The sequence below is a fragment of the Pagrus major genome, chromosome 24, assembly GCF_040436345.1.
Source record: "Pagrus major chromosome 24, Pma_NU_1.0".
NCBI classification, from domain to species: Eukaryota; Metazoa; Chordata; class Actinopteri; order Spariformes; family Sparidae; genus Pagrus; species Pagrus major.
Window position 1 is genome coordinate 16,562,017 of NC_133238.1, and position 18,894 is coordinate 16,580,910.

Sequence of the window (18,894 nt, forward strand, 5' to 3'; positions counted from 1 at the left end):
ATTTGGAGAATGATTGGTTTAAAAGCTAATTAGAAGTACTTGAAAGTAAATTTGATTGTATTATTCACTGACATCCTGTTGGCTGACGAATCATTAAGCTATTGAGCACCAGAGAGAGATAACTATAGAAATATCCTCAGTAGAATACAAATATGTTTATTGGATTAAAGCCGAATTCCTCTCCGGACAGTGTTCTGCAAAAGTTAGCAAACAAAAATAGCTAATTATTGTTTTAAAAAATAGTTAGAAGGACTTGAATGTAAATTTGAATGTAAGGTGAATGGACCCCCTGCTGGCTGACAGATAATTATAGCATTATCATAGGAATAGTATAAAGATATTTTATTTGACTAATGCCGAAGTCATCTCTGTACATTTCTCTGCTAAAATCAGCACAAAAAGTAGCAAATTATTGGTTTAAAATGTCATTTAAATGTACATTTTATTATCTTTTGCTAGCTAAAGAATCATTAACGAGCATCAAACACAGGTAAATATGAGAATATCATAGAAATATTAAAGAGATTTTTTCATTGAAGTAAAGCCGAATTACTCTCCGTATATTGTTTTGCCAAAATTGGTGACCAAAATGAGAAACTGACTGATTTAAAAGCTAATTAGAAGTACTTGAATGTAAATTTGATTGTATTGTGAACTGACCTCTTACTGGCTGAAGAATCATTTGGCTATAGAGCACCAGAGAGAGATATCTACAGGCTCATCATTAAAATACTTGAGAGATTTTTCATTAGAGTGAAGCCGAATTCCTCTCTGCACATGTTAATGCTTAAATTAGTAAACAACATAAACAAATGATAAGTTTAAAATAAAGTTAGAAGTACTTGTAATGTAAATGTGAATGAATTCTGAACCGACCTCCTGCTGGCTGAAGACTCGGAGCACCAGTTAACGATAACTACAGGAATATCACAGGAATGCAATCGAGATTTTTCATGAGAGTGAAGCCGAATTCCTCTCCGCACATTTTCTGCTAAAATTAGCTAACAAAAATAGCAAACGATGGGTTTAAAATATACTCAGAAGAACTTGAATGTAAATTTGATTGTAAGATGATGTGAGCTCATGAAGAAGCATCGATAGATAATCAGATACAGGAACATCATAAGAACATTAAAGAGATTTTCCATCGGAGTGAAGCCGAATTCCTCTCCGCACATTTTTAAGCTGAGATTGGTGAACAAAGTAAACAAATGATCGGTTAGAAATTAAGTTAGAAGTACTTTAATGTACATTTGATTGAATTCTGAACTGACCTCCTGCTAGTGGCACCAGTACCCTAAAAAGATAACTACAGGAATATCACAGGAATTCAACCGAGATTTCTCATGGGAGTGAAGCCGAATTCCTCTCCGCACATAGCTATGCTAAAAAAACGCGAGCAAAAAAGGAAATTAATCGTGTAAAAGACAATTAGACGTAATTACGTGTAAATTATACTGTAATGTGAACTGACCTCTCGCTGGCTGGAAGCCCGAACGCACAGAGTAGGTGCGAAGTGAGCAGAAAGGTGAAGAATGAGAGCAGACGGTCACTTCTTCTTCCTTTTCCTCGTTGTCTCTCGCGTCATTTGTGTTGAAGCTGAAGAACTAAACGGTGAAAAGTGTTTAAAAAGGTTTCGGACGAGAGCTCGTCCCAGGTCCAACAAGTGTTTTAGCGGTAAATCACACGGCGTCGGTCCGCTCTCCGTGCGTCCCTGCTCCGGTCTGAGGAGGCGGAGGAGGAGCCGCCGTGGTGGACGAGGGTGGGTGACGTCACGCAGAGGGGGCGGGGCCACATGCTGTGTGTTTACTGTGCAGCCTCTAACTGCAGCATCAATGTGATTATTTATCACTTATTAGCTGTAAACATGTACATATGTGGTGCTTTTACTTCATTGTATTGAGCAAAAAGTATCTGAATACTTCCTGAATGACCAGAAAAATACACACTCAACAATCAAGTAATCCATTAATCGTTACTCTCTTGTGTTTTTCTGGTTTGTTGTCGTTTTGTTTTGATCATATTCCCCCCAGAACAAGGCAGGGGGAGGAGAGAAGTGGCACCAAACTGGATAGGCAGATGGATGAAAACAGATGGATGTCAGCTCATTACTTCAACAAACTGCCACTCCGTGATCAGACTGCATGATATCAGCCTGTAATGAAGCACTGTTAAAACTGGGCATGATGAATTTATTGTTATATTTGTAGGTAATGTTTTAACATCCCGACAACAATCAATAAATCAAAAACTTTGGCTGTTGCCGGCCTCTAATCAGCCCATTGAATTGTTTCATTTGGCCCATGGCTACAGCTACATAGCTAAGGCTATTAGCGAGCAAGTTGCACAACAATGTCAGTGAAAGTGTTACCAAAATGTTCCAATGCTAACATGCTAGCTTGAGAGCGATGCATACTAACAACGGCCATGTTTGATTTTTATGTTCATTATGATAATATTCGGTGTTTTCTCACATGTGAGTGAGATATGAAGTACACAGCCGCTGAGTCTGTCGTTCAGCAGCTAAATTGGTAGCACAAAGCACACAGCCCCTGACCCCAAGAACAAGTGAGCCACAGTGGCAATGACAGACTGTCGTTGAGCGGCTAACCAAGTAGCACAAAGCACAGAGTCCTTGTGCCCAAGAAAAGAGCCACTGCGGCAGTAACACACTCCTGTGACAGCTAACATTAGCACAAAGCACACAGCCCCTGACCCAAACAGAGCTGCAGGGGCAGTAACAGCCTCCTGTGGTGACTAACATTAGCACAAAGCATACAGCACAAGAGCTGAAGAACAGAGCCGCAGCAGCAACAGCCTCCTTTAGCTGCTAACAGACTCCTGTAGCAGCTAACTTTAGCACAAAGCACACAACCCCTGAACCCAACAAAAGAGCATGCGGTGGTAGCAACAGGCTTCTTAGTTGGCTAACACACTCGGCTTCTTTGGCCGCTAACATTAGCACAAAGCACACAGCCTTGGAGCTAAAGAAAAGAGCCACAGCAGCAGCAACAGCCTCCTTTAGCAGCTAACACACTCTGGTAGCAGCAGACCAGAAGGGCAGTGATGGCAACAGACTCCGTCAGCGGCTAACATTAGCACAAAGCACAAATCTAAAGCAATAAATAGTAACTGTCACAACGTTAAAATGGCCAGATTTAGCTTGCTTTTTTAGTTTAACAACCTCAGATTTAAGTTTATATCAATAATTAACCATTTTTAAGATGCGTCTTTGTTTTAATATTTATTTGATACTTTTGTAAAATGCTTTTGCTGTTGATTACAATTATTAATGGATTTGTTTTTATCGAAGGCTGCTTAATTGAATCGAATCGTATTGTAGCAGACTTTGTGATATCGGTAAATATCGTAACATTGTCCAAAGAACTGATATCACAGCGATGAAACTGGTGATTTACAGCTAATGATTCATGGACTGAGTGATTAAATTCAGCTCTCTTCTTTTAATGGACAAAAACAGCGGACAACACTCACTTTGGATATCCATCAGACTCCCAGAAAATAGAGCTAATAACCAAAATGAAATCAAATTTAACAGCTTCAGTTGTTGAGTTCGTTCTCAACAAACGGCGTCATAAAAACAGCAAATAAAGGCACTAAAACTGCCTTTGGAGCCAGTAATGATCAACAAATTGTGTGAGTTTAAGTGGCTCTATAAATAAAGCTGAGTGGAGCTGAGGGGTAAACGGTCCTCTGCTAATGAGGCGCGGTTCATTGAGAGTTTGGTGAATAAACGCTGTCGGCGAGCTGAAATCCCCCTGCGACCGCTGTGGTCTGCATGGTACCATTAAGAATAACAACAGCAGCAGGAGCCGCTTTCAAAATGAGGACGCTGCATGCAAAACAGATGAGATTTTCACAATGAAATATTAAAACATTGAACTTTCCATTAATAAAACACATGAACAAATTATATTTTTATTCAAAGAAGTATATCATCGCATAATTCATGAGTTTGAGGAAAGATGGAGGTTTTTAAAAAAACTTAAAAGAGCATAAAAAGGCTGAGAGGGACAGAAAAAACAGCAGCTTTCATCCGTCTAATGACCTTCCTCTTTCATCTCATTGACAAAACCACTCAGACGATTTGTCCTCGCTGCTGCACAAAGCTGCTGTCAGAGCAGAGAGATGTTGTTCTGGAGCTGACTGGAAAAGACGACACGAGGAAGAAAAATGTCTTGAAATCAGCAGAAGTTCAGAATTGAAGACGCTCTGCATGTGAGGATTTATTCATGGCTGCTGAACTGAAGCCTCTGATCACCCACTGAGACTGTTTCCTTTGATTTCCGTGATTCCTAAAAGATAATTGACTGTTCATTTGTTTCCTTCTGATGCTGCAGAATTCAATAACCAAGCTTCTAAATGTATTTTAAGCTTTGAACAGATTTAAAGAAAATCAAAAAAGTGAACGTTTCCATCCAGCACTGCTACATGATCATTAACAGTTGGTTCATTGTGATGAGCAGTAGATCACAGAGAACCCAAACTGATTAGAAAAGACGTTATTTACCCCTTTTTAAAACTGGAATGATTTTTTATAGCTGCTAAGCTAAAAGCATTAGCAGCTCGCACCCTGTCTGAAGTAGGTGCAGGAGCCCAACTGCAGAACCTGCCTTAGAAACATCACGTTTTTAAGTTTTCTTCAGTATCAAAGGAATCCAGGGAGAGTTGTCTGTTCATACATGAGTACAGTGCAAACAGGAAGTGCTAATCAGTAATTCAGCAACATTTTAATGAAGTTTTGGAGTTTTTAAGTCTCCAGCTACTTCAGGTGTTTAGCAGAATGCTGCAACACTGTTTTGCTGTGAAGCTCCAGAAATGTTTTGTGGAAACTTCACTTGACTTTCCATCAGCATGAAGGAGGAGATGATGACTGAATTTACATTTTTGGGTCAACTGTTCCCTCAATTAACTGGTTCTTATGTTGTGTTCCAGTCAACGTCAGAGGTCTGAATTTCCCAGCTGAACTGTCCAACTTCTGACGAAGTGTTGTGATGTAAACAAAAAACATGGCTGAATGTGACAAACTGATGGAAACTACCAGAACCATTTAAAAGTATGTTTTGATCCAATTCCAAGACAATTTATAGCCGTGTGTGGCGACAAAACCAGGTATTTCAATCCAAACCACCATGATGTTTTCTAACCCTAACCAGAGCATAAACACAGCGTTGTGACACGAGAGAAACAGAAAATTCAACATAAAGTTTTGGCTTTTCTGTGGTTTTGCAGAGACATACTTAGCGAACATTTATTCTGGCAATTGCGTTGATATTTCGGATATTCTGGCAACACATCTGGACAGAGACAGAGAGTTTCAGCAGGACAGTTGGAGTTTCCGAGTTGTGATGACTTTATAAGACCCAAACTCATAATTACGATAACTCTAACCTGAACTATCGCTTTTAAAATGCTCCTCCTGGCTGCATCGCCCCAATCTCTCTCCAACAACTGCTTCTTTTGTGAGTCTTTGTTGTCTCGAATTGTACAAGTCGCAGCCGATCACTTGTTGTTGTAGCTTTTCTACCTTCTGAACAAAAGGTAACACCTCATCTGTTTTTCTCTGTTTTCTCGGGTCATGCAGCACCAATTTCAACCACATTTGTGTCTCTCTGCTGCAGAGACAGCTTTATTTATGCAAGGGCCATCTTTCCAGCACTGAAATACTTCTTTAACTGCAACCCGCTAAATCGAGCATCAAATGCAGAATATCAAACACTTAAAGATGCCTGAATGCAGCGACCTCAAAGACAGCAGAAAGAAAACTTGACTTTGATCTGCTCCAGCATGGAAACTTGTAAAATCAGACCTCTGCAGCATGTTTTTGCTGTGTGTTCCCACTCAGCCGGGCCTGAGGGAGCTTTTAAAGGCGGCACCAAAAGTTTCCAACAAGACGGTTAATTAGACCAACAGCTGGAGACCAACAACACGAGAGGAGTGTCTTCTTTTACAGCTGTAATTAAAACGCATCGGCCTACTTAATCAGGTGGAAATCAGGCGTCGGAGCAGCAACGACTCGTGCTTTTTATCTGTATTTTAATAAGCGTTCATCAAGCAAAGTCTCAAACATCAAGGGTGAAAAAGTCTTGACGTTAAGCCTTCATGTGCCTGAGTTCTTATCTTATTCAGCTCGTGTTTTCGTGACTCAGTCACATCCCAAAAGCTGCAGGATTTCAGGAAACATCCAGCCTTTCTTTATGTCCACAGGGTACATGATGAATGCTACAGCAGCGTGTGTGATTTATCCGACCGCCCTCCGCATGCTCTCTCATTCTGCACTGTCAGCGGCCGGCGGGGATGTGATGGATATCTGTGAGACGACATATGAAGTGACTGGAGACCAGCGCAGGGCTCTGATTACCATTCAGCAGGTCCGGGTCACCTCTGGACGTCCACGTTTAGAGGAGGATTTCTCAAATGTTTTCACCGTCTCAGGCTGAGGAGACGCCCCGCTAAATCAAAGAGGCTGAAGTTTTCATTTATTTCTCATGATGCACTTCAGCAGAATCTGAACCACTTTCTGCACAGCACAGTATTCACGTCTTTATTTATATTTTTCTTTTGTATATTTACTCCAAAACAGTCAAGAGACCTGCAGACGTTTCCGGCTGTTTTTGTGGAGACATAAACAGGTGTTTTTAAGGAGACCTCCGACATTTTGGGCTGTGTTTGCTGCTGAGATTTTTCACAGCTAAGTCAGTAGGATTCATCCTCTGAGAACCATGAATATTTGTACCAAATACCATCCAATAATTGATGAGAGAAGGTTTGGACTTTAGATCGCACAGCTCCATCTTCACCACAAACTCTCTCTCAATCCACCATCCTGACTTTGTCATACTGATTCTTGCAATCATCAACATTTCTCTTCCTTTTTCCTGCAAACCTTTGCAGATATGTCAAACAGAATGACAGAACAGCGGTTTGCAGTTGAATACTTGTAAATTAAGCAGATTTAAAGACGTTTAAGACAAAGAGTAAACCCTAAAATCTTTCATAGAGTCAGAAACACAAAAAACTCTTTTGTACAAAGAGGTAAATCTTTTTTCCGTTGAACACGACTCACTCAGGAGCGGCCGTTGCTGCCCCGAAGTTCAGCTCTTATTAGAGGCTCAGACTGGATTTGACGCGTCTATTCATCCGGGCTGAATGGGAACTGTGGGACCTGAAAAGGAGCCTTCTATTCACTGCTTTATCAAGGAGCCTCGCTATCAGCCCGGCCTCGCTTTGCATCAGAATAACCGAGCGTTTGCTTGTCAGCCAGGTTGGTTATGGGAAGAGACACCAGGAATTTGGTTTATTTCAGATTCTGTCTGAATGCAAATACAGGAATTCCTTAAAATGTGGCGGCCAAGAATTTGTTCCAAATACTTAAAATACCAGCAGAGAAAGTAAAAAGTTCAACTGACGCCATCTCCAGGCATCGTAGATGTGACCAAAACCGGTTATTTTCACGGGAAGTCGGACCATCTCCAGGCACTTTTCGTGGACCACCTCCAGACATTTAATTGGCGACCAACTCTGGGTGTATTTCACAGGAAGTCGAAACATCTCCAACAGTTTTATCGACAATCTAAACTGGTTATTTTTCACGGGAAGTCGGACCATTTCCAGGCGTTTTATTGCCGACAAAAACCAGTTACGTTTCACATGAGGGATGATACAAAAACTACTTTAAAGTACAATAAAGTCACAGTAATCTGTGTTTTCTGTGCAGAGGTTTGCTTGAAGTCATGTTCAGTATAACATTGCAGGAAATCTGGATTTTTTGCTGAGAACAGGAGCTTTCATCTTCTTCCAACAGTATTCTTCTATCTCCTCTTCTCCCCAGCCATTTCTCTTTCTCTCGCCTCCATCTGTCCATTTACTACATCTCCACACTTGAGGCTCCTCAACCTGTTCGCAGAAAATTACTTATTCATCACTTCCTTCAGTTGTAGCAGCAGGAAAAGGCCAGGGATTAACCGGCTGTATCTTCAGGCAAACACACACACCTGAAATCTGCAGCCTCTTCTGTCCTGAGGCAGCACTTTTTAAGGATTTAGTGTGAATTCCTGATGATAAATTCATCACATTTGCATTTATGCAAAGTGTAAATCACTGTGCTAATCCTCTGGAGATTTGGTCAACGGTCAATTTCAGGAAAAAGCTGAATATTCACGGCCTTTTGTTCATTTCTTGTGTTTTCAGGTTGTCTTTTTATAGCTTGTTGGCATTTTATTCATAATCCTGAAACCTCCACCTCCCGTTTGAAATATAGAGAAAACCACTCTAATAACATGATGAAACCAAATGATGCTATTTCATGAAGGACAGCCTTTAAATCCTTAAATCCTCAAATCCCTGGTTACTAAATGATTACCATTTTATTGCCTGGATTCTCAACACCAACCGCATCTACACAGCATTCATCTTTTGCTGCTCTTATCCGGAAAAACTTGCAAAGAGGGTGAGCAGGAGGGGATTTAGAGTTTCGCTCAAGGACACCCAGACGAGATATAGTGTGATCAACGGAGGGTAATGATCTCTTCTCTTCAGAAATAGATGTACAGTGTCTTGGCAGCAGCTTCAAATGATACAAATTCATCTTGTAAGATGAAAATGAAGGATGTCTGTTATGGATGGGGTCAAATATTGAACAGCTCACTCAATTCAAACTCCAAACCTTCTGAAAATGATTAGAATAACCTTGTAATTGCCATTTAAGATGGAGCAGTTATAATATATTTGACAGATACATGGAGCTCTGCATTTATAAAAAGTGCTCTCAATAACTCAGTCGTCAAAGTCAAGTTCTGGATTATTTGTGCTTGTCTCGATTTTAAATTGGAAAACATCATATATTTAATTCATGGCACAATTCAAATAGGACCAAAACATTATTTGTCTCCCGCCGCTCACTACTGTACATATATTTTCTGAAATAAAGAAAGAAAAAGAAAAAACATCCTTTAATAAAGCGTCCAACAGAGAAGCGTCTAACAAAGACGTCTCTCGTAGACTTTATGTTTCCAGAGGGAAATTTGTTTTCACAGGCAGTTCAACATAGAAACACACAGATACTTTCAAGTGTCTCATATCCAGATGAAATCCAGATGTTATTTACGACACTTTCATTCACTCACAGCCTCTCTGAGGTGGTGATGCACTGTTGTGGTGGAGACAGGTCTCTGTAAAGATGTTTCAGGATGTTGTGGTGGAAACAGGTCTCTGTAAAGATGTTGTGGTGGAAACAGGTCTCTGTAAAGATGTTCAGGATGTTGTGGTGGAGACAGGTCTCTGTAAGGATGTTCTGGATGTTGTGGTGCAGACAGGTCACTGTAAAGATGTTTCTGGATGTTGTGGTGGAGACAGGTCTCTGTAAGGATGTTCTGGATGTTGTGGTGGAGACAGGTCTCTGTAAAGATGTTCTGGATGTTGTGGTGGAGACAGGTCTCTGTAAAGATGTTTCTGGATGTTGTGGTGGAGACAGGTCTCTGTAAGGATGTTCTGGATGTTGTGGTGCAGACAGGTCACTGTAAAGATGTTCCTGGATGTTTTTTAGATTGGACAGCTCTCACAGAGGACATATATTGTTGATATTTCTTCTATAATCTTCCATCTTTGTGTCAACAGTTTGTCTCGCTTTTGCTCCAACATGACAAATGAGGAAGTGGTTTTCCAGTTTGATGTGGAAGAACTTGACTGATCTGCAACGCACCACCATCCAACTGGAACTGGGATTAAAACCTCACAACCTCTTGCTCTATTTGTTGAACGTCTCGCTTGACTAACTGCTATCTTTGAGTCCAAACATCTTCATACATCAGCTGTGCTGCTCACTCCGTCTGTGTATACGGTGTTTAGTCCTGAGGTGAAACAGCCATTTAACCTTTTTATGGAGCTTTAATTCTCATTTGGCCTTCTGATGGGTTTTCATGCTTCACCAACTCACCCGTGAGATATATATGACTTCAGGAGGCCGTCCATCTCTTCAGCCACACACACTCACACACACTTCAAGTTACATTGAAAGTGACCGGCCTCATAAAGTGGGTGTCTTGTTTCCTCTGCGGATTCATCAATCATGGCTGATAATTATGATCGATGGGGAAGGAGCTCGGGCAAACGAAGGCCGAAAAACATTTAGGCGAGCTCAGTGAGCAAGTGTGAGATTAATGGGGATTAGAGTGAGGGAGGACGAAGGTGCTCCACGTAGATTTTGTACATCACTGAATTATTGTAACATTAAGATGTGAGTGTGAGTCCTGTAAACACTTCGTGAGGGAAACCGGCTGTAAAGAAAAAGAGCACTGTCTTCCTCAAGCAAGCTGAAGATTTCAAGTAAAGATTTTATGAATACGAAGTCACTTTCTAAGTTTTCGAACAGGAGATTTCTTCTGTGGTCATTGTGATTTCACTTACAGGGTTTCAAAGAGGCTCACGGCGGAGCTGCGTGAGTGACAGACGGGTTAATCAAGTTGTTTTTAATCTCGTTGAAAAGCTCCCCGGCCTATTATCATAATGAGCTCTCTCATTTCTGTTTCAAGTCCTCACCGCAGCAGCTGTTTGAGCGCTTACATCAGAGGAGGACGGAGGGCACTTCCTGTCGCTGAAGGGTCAACGTTTCGATCCGGGCGAAATAGACGAAGGCGTCCACGCGTCCTTGAGCGAGATGCTGACATACTTCCTCTGTTCTGGAGCCATTTTCAGCCAAATTGTGAAGCTCCTGGCTGCTAATTTAATTTTTATTTCAGCTTCAGTTTAATGAATCTGCCTGTGTAATTATTCATTTTGTAATCAGGTCTGACACAGATTTTCTTTTCTCACTCATTTGTTTTTATCGGGCCCCTGCTACGTAAACGTCTTGCATTCAAAACCCCACACTTTTCGTTTCTTCGACATCAGTAATCCCCTCTGGCAGCTCCAGTGAAGTCGGGCCAGCGACGTGCCAGCCGCTCTGAGAGTTTGAAGCGTTGCTGTTATGACCTGACGGGAGCTTAGTGTTCACCATATGGTGTTGTGGTTGTCAGGAGCTGTTTTTGTGTGTGCGGGGGCAAGATTAGCTGTGTGTGGTCGTTGTCACGCTGGGCGCTCAGTAGAAGACTGTCAAAACACTGGAGAAGACGTCTTTACTGCTGCACATGATGACTTTCTTTACTGAAGTTTAATGGATGACAGACATAGCTGTACGTTATACACAGGGTATAGACGGATGGGCCAGACCAATCATTTCAGATTTAAAGTATAGTTATGAGGATGATGGGGAATTAGAAAGTGAATCTTGTTTCTTTTTCTCCAAAGACTCACATCATGACTGGCTGTTGAGTTGTTTTTACTGCATCTTTATTATCTTTACGTACCATTCCCTGCTCCAACAGAACATTTCCATTACATATATGTTAAGCAAGACTTTTTTTTTTCATTTATTTTACTTTTTGGTTGAGTATTTTGTGAATAATAGAGGAAAATGTTGCAGTACAGCAAAGAATTTGAGTAATACGGACATTTTTAGCAATATTTTACCCCACTGACACATCTTGTCACAGATTCAATTTAAATCAGTGCAACTTTATTTATGACTGTAATGGTAACTGAATCAAGGTCCACCTAATCAGCAAAAATTATCAACCCAAACATTTTGGAAAATCTGTAACAGCTTCACAATGAAATGTTGCGGCTGTTGTAACGGTGCATTTCATCTGGTCGCCTGCAGCTACTTTCGGGATAGTGAAGTTGGCAACAAGACTAAATGTAATGCAAAGCTGAACTAAAACATTACCTCATTTGTGCCTGAGTCACATCAGATAGATTTTCATCAGCAGCAGTGTTAAGTGGCGTATTCTTCAACAGTGAAGCAGAATGGCAGAAACATTTGTGTTGATTCACCCCAAACAGCTGGATTACTGTATATTAGTGGTGATAACTGTGGCCGCATCGTACAACCCAATCGTCAGAATAAATGTTGGCGATATAAGTTTCTGCAAACCCCAAATGTGTTGAAACTAAATGCTGCTTTAAACTCAATTAAAAATGTTATGTTGTCACAACATTGTACTTATTGTCTGCTTAGTTTCAGGCACAACGTATGGTCGAACCTCTCTGACATCCTTCGTCTCTGACCTGAAAATCTTGTCAGGTCTGAGATGGATAAAAATTGGTTACGGAGGAGAAGCTTTTCTCTAAACACAACACTTCCTTCCTGGACTTCCTCCAGCTGTGTGTTCTGTCTGTGATCCGATTCATTTAATTAGCTAACAAGCTAAATCTAGCTCTCATGACCTGGCAAGTGTTTGACAGACAGAAAAGCAGGAGGTGGAGTAGTCTGACGTCAAGGTAACAATCACTACAGTCTTCTTTTTTTTTTTAATGATGAATTTTATAACTTCAAGGCCGTATCACCAAGCAGACATCTGGCTGCTGCAACATGGCTGCAATGGCTTCAATGTAATCCTTTGGGGCAACTGTGACATCAAAGTTACGTCCACTAAAAATGCTTGTTTTGGCCACTGATAGGCTGAGGTTGTTATTTTAAGTGTCTGACAACATTACAGGGACTATCTTTTTTGTAACCAGAAACATATATCTTGTTCTTGCTCTGAAATTTCATGAGATCTGAGTCGTGGGAAGTGTAAAAATATGTATCATTTGACTTCTGTAAACATCCCTTTTAAATTAAGAGGAAAACAAATCTTGAAATTCAAAAAAATTACTTAAAATTGGAAGATTTGTGAACTGAAAAATTAAACCGAAAACAAAAGTCACATCATAATAAAAAGGAAAAAAACAAGTTGATTTATGTTGGATAGAGTTGAAATTTTTTTTAGAGATTTAAATGCGTACATGAACTGTGAATGTCTCAAGATGGAGATTTTTATTTTTACAAGACAATGTCTCTTTCAGAAAGCTCTTGAACATGTATGTTTCCATCACCAGTGGGCAGATATTGTTGAAAAAAATAAGATTTAAAGCATCAGTATGAGACCAAACAGCTTACGATGGCTGTTGTTGTTTATAGCTGTTGCTCGTAGTGACTCATCACTGACCTTTATTTAGTCCACAGTCTGTTCTGTTCAGCCTGTAAACCTGTTTATTGTCTCGCGGTTTGTTTTCCCGTCAGCTCAATTAGCCCAAACTGGACGAAGGAAGTAAATATGTGGGCCATCAGGTAGGCGTGTGTGTGTGTGTGTGTGTGTGTGTGTGTGTGTGTGTGTGTGTGTGTGTGTGTGTGTGTGTGTGTGTGTGCGTGCATGGTTATATGTGTGTGCTCTGTGTGTGTGTGTGTGTGTGTGTGTGTGTGTGTGTGTGTGTGTGTGTGTGTGTGTGTGTGGAGGATAGAGCGCTCTGATCCAGGAGCTTCTAATCCCATTGGGGGGGTGAGAGTGGAGGCAGGAGAGGATTATGGGATTATGGAGGGAAGATGCGACATGAGATGGCCACTCTGCAGATGCACAGCTCTTCCTGCTGGCACGTCCGAAGTTTCCAGGGCAACAGAGACGGGCATGGGTTCAAATCTGCAGCAGTGGCTCGATACGGCGCCAAAAACGATTTCCATTCAGTTGATGCGTTTCTATTAAAGCTGAAGTGTCACTGTCTTTTCTTAAGGTATAATTGAACATCATCTGCATACAGGAGTATAGTAGATGTTCTGATGTCTCTGGACAACTATTTTCCGTTCAAACAGTAGTTCATACCTAGACTAGACAATGAGTCTGAAAGTAAGAAAACACTCAGAAAGCAGTTAAAACTGTAAAATGTTTAATCTATGTTGATAACTATTAGACAGAAGTTATCCTGGACATTCAAGTTAATTCTCAGCAAAACATTGTTGTTTCTTCATATTCTGTTCATTGGCCATAACTTACACATCACTTCTTTAAAGTTGGCATACCTTTTCGTATCAATGCAAATTAGATTACTTTGGACAACAACGTCAGGTCAATAACCACAAGATGAAAGGTCAGATGCACCGCCTCTCCAACATTTGAAAAATCTATAAACTCTCTGTTAAACTGTCCGTTAAAATGCTGCCATTTATATCTGCTGAGCTGATGGATAAAAACTGAGTAAGATTGAAACTGTGAAGCAGCAAGGTGTTGAAATACTGGATGTATCTTCATTGATTTTTCATGATAAAGTGATGAAGCTCCGTCTTTTTGAGTTAGAGACACTCCTGTCTTGATATTACCTGAAGTGAAAGTCATTTATCTGGTCGAAAAAGGTGGAATCATCCCGCCTTAGTTGTCAGAACTGAAGAATCAGAATTGAAGGGTGAATCTGAGAACTCATAACTTGTCGAGATTAAGGCTTTATGTAGTGAGAGTGTGTCTGAGAGACAGGAGGAGGAAGGCAGACAGAAAATCATCTCCCTGGAGCTCCAGGCGACAGCCACCGACCTTCACAAATCACCTGAATGACTTGATTGCAGCCATAACTCAAGGTGACAATAACACTCACAGCAGCCCTGACCCTTCAGAAAACACTCTCCTCCTTCGTATTATCCAGCTTTATTGCATTTACTCTGCTGCTACGGTGTGAACAACCAAACGAGCCAGATGGGATTCGGGTTGGACTGACAGATTGAGGATCTATCCAGATTACGCTGTGATCGGCAGCCAGGCCGACAGACAAGGAGGTAATCCAGTGGAGGGAAACACCAGCCAGGGAGGGCGCCATGATACCACGGGCAGCATGTCAACGGTGCTCTAACCACCGCCAAGGAAGGGATTTCTGTGAGCTGCCTTGTCTGTTCCACCATTTTTTTACCAACAGAAAAACACCTGCAGCGGTTCAACTCTGCAACATCCAACTCGTCATCATTTGAGGAGACATTAAAGCATTATTTTGGTTTTGTAGTTTAAGCCATTGTTCAACACTCATGGTGTCTACAAGATGGATCCAAATCAGTTTGGGGATGCCCTGAGCTTCCTGTAGCGCCACCTTCTGGTCACTTCTCCTACCTGTTTCAGCATTTTTAGATGTACAACAAATTTACAAGGTCTTATTTGTCTTCTACTGCAAAACTGCCCATCTCATCTGATACTACGTCATATGACTTCTGACCGATCGTTCGTTACTCCATTCGGTTTGGGGAACGCTCCTGTTTGCAGTCTCATCAGTGATAATTGGTTGGACCGGCCCTGTTTGACAGTCCTGCCAATCACTTGGGAGAAAAAAATCTCAGTGGTTAACCTCCTCTCTGAAGTGTGTCCTTTCATTTTCTGGAGGGATTTCTTCATCAGAAGTCAAACAACGTAGGTATGCTAGGTCTCATAATGTCATAAATTCAACTGTTTATCTCATAATTCTGACTTTTTATTTCATTATTTTGACTTTGTCTTGTTTGTTCTTTAACTGGCAGATACGAGCTTCCATAGGATGTAGCTTCGTCTTTTTCTCTCTCATTATTTATTTTTCTTATCTCTGCCCCTGAAGTTTAGAGACCCCACAATGTTAATATTATATCTCTGCCTCTAAACTACCTTAATACATAAACCCTGCTTCTATGGTTCTTATGGTTCCTTTAATTAATCAAATTTACTCTGAATACTATTAATTACCAATGAACCTTTAAATCAGGGATAAGAGCAGAGATACAACAAATCCTCTTTATTACTTCTCCTTCAAAGGTTGTAAATCAAACTGTCATTGTGACTGTGAATTGATTATAATCCAATTAAATGTATTTATTGGCGAAATTATGATTTTAAGAGGTGAAAAGTATGTTCTGGTTTCAGTTTAATGACTGATAAGGGATGTAACATGATTATAGATCCGGGCTGAGGTTGCTTTGTCCCTGACAGACGCTGCCCTCTAATGCTGAACTATGAGAATTACAAGTAGAAAGAGAGAATGATTTTCTGTTTTACTGTTTTTTCCCCAGGGTTATTTGAATAGAGGTCAACAGAAATGTCAAAACTGCCAAAAACACAGGTTGAATAATGAGGAGATGAAAGGTCAGAGGTCACAGAAGACTTCTCTGACTTTTAAAAACACAGAAACAAACACATCACACTCTAAAAATAACCCAAAACCTAAAAGAAAGAGCCCAAACATCAGTAACCTCAGCATGTGTGAACACTGGCTGCCATGAGTGACTCAGCGGCCCGGCTGAACCTTTCCCAGCCCAGCGGGAGGCGCTGGCGCCGAGGACGTTTGAGGACGCCGTCTCCCAGGAGACGAAATGCAAAAAGAGACACAACAGAGAAGAAAGAAAGAAAGAAAGAAAGAAAGAAAGAAAGAAAGAGGGCTCGATTGTGAAATGTTGAAGTGTAATCTGTCTAGGTTGTGACTTCCAGTAAAAAACTGGGATTGTTTGGTGAAAAATGGGAAAAATTAAGAAGTTGTTAGTTTAAAAGCAGTTTTCCTAAATTTCCTAACATGTAAATGTCACAAATGTTTCTTTTTCTAGTGTTTAATGTGATTTTGATGTAGTGAAAGTGACAGAATTGACTAAATTCAGTGTACTGGACTAATTAGACATAATTAGTCTCCTTAAAACACTCAATTGTACTTTATGTAAGACTGGAAACAAGTATTTTCAGGATAAATCGGATGTTTTTAACACTGGTCTTGGGCACTTTTTTGGCTCAGAACATTTTCAACTTCTTATAAACTTACCAAAAACCAAAATCATCATGTCAGATCCATGTGTTAAACTGATGTTAATATAGTTTTTAGACTTCAGACCTCATCACAGAGCAGGTATATCTGATGAATAGTATATTCATAATGTCCACAGTGTGCTGAATTCCCCGGATGACTTCGTCACCGCCCTCCGCGACCTCCGACCTCCCTCAGCTCTCTGTATTTCCAGTTGGAGAACAGAGCCGTTTATTACTTGATAAACTGTGTCTTTGTTTGGCGATAAATTCACTCCTCACGCGGACGAACACAAACGCTTTCATTGTTCCCTTCAAACACTGAAACTCTGTGTGGAGAAACAGGCTGAAGATGCTGGAAACATCTTTCATTTCTGTCTCTCTTCATTTGTCTCAATGTCTGACTTTTGGTTTGTCCGTCTGCTCCGTGTGTCAGAAACTGTTTGTTTTTTTAATTAAGTCATATTGTTCTTGATTATTGAGCACAGATTTGTTTTACTTCTGCTAGTTTCATGACTCAAATTCTAAGAAGAGACAAATGTCTTGACAATTTCTGTAATCAATCAATCAAACTTTATTTATACTCCAGAGATCATCGAGGCGTAACCTTCATTTACAGTAACGCCAAGTCAAACAAGACAAAGAAAAGGAAGAACAATGACAATATATATATTGTATTGTGTGTGTATATATATATATATATATATATATATATATATATATATATATATATATATATATATATACACAATAACAAGGACAATACTGACAAAAAAAAGGCCCATTTCTGTCAGTTAAAGACAAAAAATGATGAAAACTTGCTTTAAAAATATACATATATATTCCCATGGTAAATCATTATGAACAATTAAAAAAAAAGATAAATTATGACTTCTTATCTCATAATTTTGAAAATAATTTAAAAAATTTGACTTTTTATAATGATTTTGACTTTTATCTTATTATTGAATGTGGGTCAGAGACCTCTTTCTACTTCTAATGTATAAACAATTAAAAACACATAAAAGTTACACATTTGAGACAATAAGCTGACTACGTTAATGACCGACTGATTTATAATCTCATTTATTATTGAAATTAAGACTTTTTAAGATGATTTCTTAAAATTTAGTCAAACTACAAACCAAAATCCAAAATCATTGTCCCAAAACAGAAAACACGTCTTCTTCCTCCTTCTCTTTATGACAGTTGCATCTTCTTCCTTTGTACTTGTACTAAAACATAAAACACTTAATTAACTTTATCACCAAATGCTCTGAGAAACAGCCAGTAATTGTCCTTTGTGAGGACATGTAGAGGAAAGCTTTAGATATTCTGCGAATACTAACCGACAATCTGAACTGTATGTATATTTTTCCTTCAGATAAATTTGTTTACAGCGTTTTGGATTAAAAACTTGGCACCGGCACATCTCAACTCCTGCCTATTTGGCCCGAGCAGCAGTAGTGTTTGCGAGCTCTCTTTAGGCTGTGGAGGGCACACGTCTGGCCAACTTCACCAGTGAAAAGAGCGTCTTCATTAACATGCACGGCCAGCCGCTTCCTCTGAAACGGGCCTTTGTGGCCCAGCAGATGCCCGAGCACAACGAGGAGAAGCAGATCCCGATCAAAGGGTGGACGCAGATAGATGTACACGATCCACAGATACAGACGGAGGCATCTGGCACGTTGTTTTACCATCAAGCTTCAGCCTAATTACTTCACAAGTGTTTGGCGAGGTTTTGTTAATGAGGCTGTGTTGTTCCAAACATGTCAGGTCACATTAATGACCAGTCCGCTGGGTGTCATGCTACTGGTTCTGATAGCTGTAATAATTATGGCGGCAGCAAAGGAGGAAGTCAGGTGAGGTAGTATAAAGAGCGACACATAAGGAGGTGGACAGGGTCGATAGTCGGCCTTACCGCCTAGTTTTCCGATGGTCCGGCTCACATACGTCGTTAGAAAGCTTCACATCAACAACATACGATCAACAAATAAACAAAAGAACTAGCCGACAAACCAGCATGTATGAAGTCTGTGTTTCAGTAGAGCATCAACCTCCATCAACTTATTCCTAAATGTCCACTAGATCTATTTCAGTAACTTACTGCTATTAATATTTCCTCAGAAAAGTGTTCATTTTCAGGGATATTGTTATTAAATTTGTACTTGGACCATGTGAGACTATATGATGTGGACAATGTCACGTCCAATCGTCAAGTAAAGTTGTTTTTTAGTAGTTTTCTTGACTAACCTGTCGGATTTACGTTTCTTGTTCGGTGGCGACCTCTATT

At 40.2% G+C, this 18,894-nt stretch overlaps 1 protein-coding gene across 1 annotated transcript in view; it reads right to left on the reverse strand.

Annotated features, from left to right (window-relative positions):
* The window catches only part of LOC141020358 (SH3 domain-binding protein 4-A-like), a 28,119-nt gene extending 26,431 nt beyond the window's left edge, over positions 1-1,688 (reverse strand). The window contains exon 1 of the mRNA XM_073495407.1: positions 1,475-1,688. The gene's annotated coding sequence lies outside the window, so the exon portion shown is untranslated. The remainder of the gene's footprint in view (positions 1-1,474) is intronic.
* Between the last annotated feature and the right edge of the window lie 17,206 nt (positions 1,689-18,894).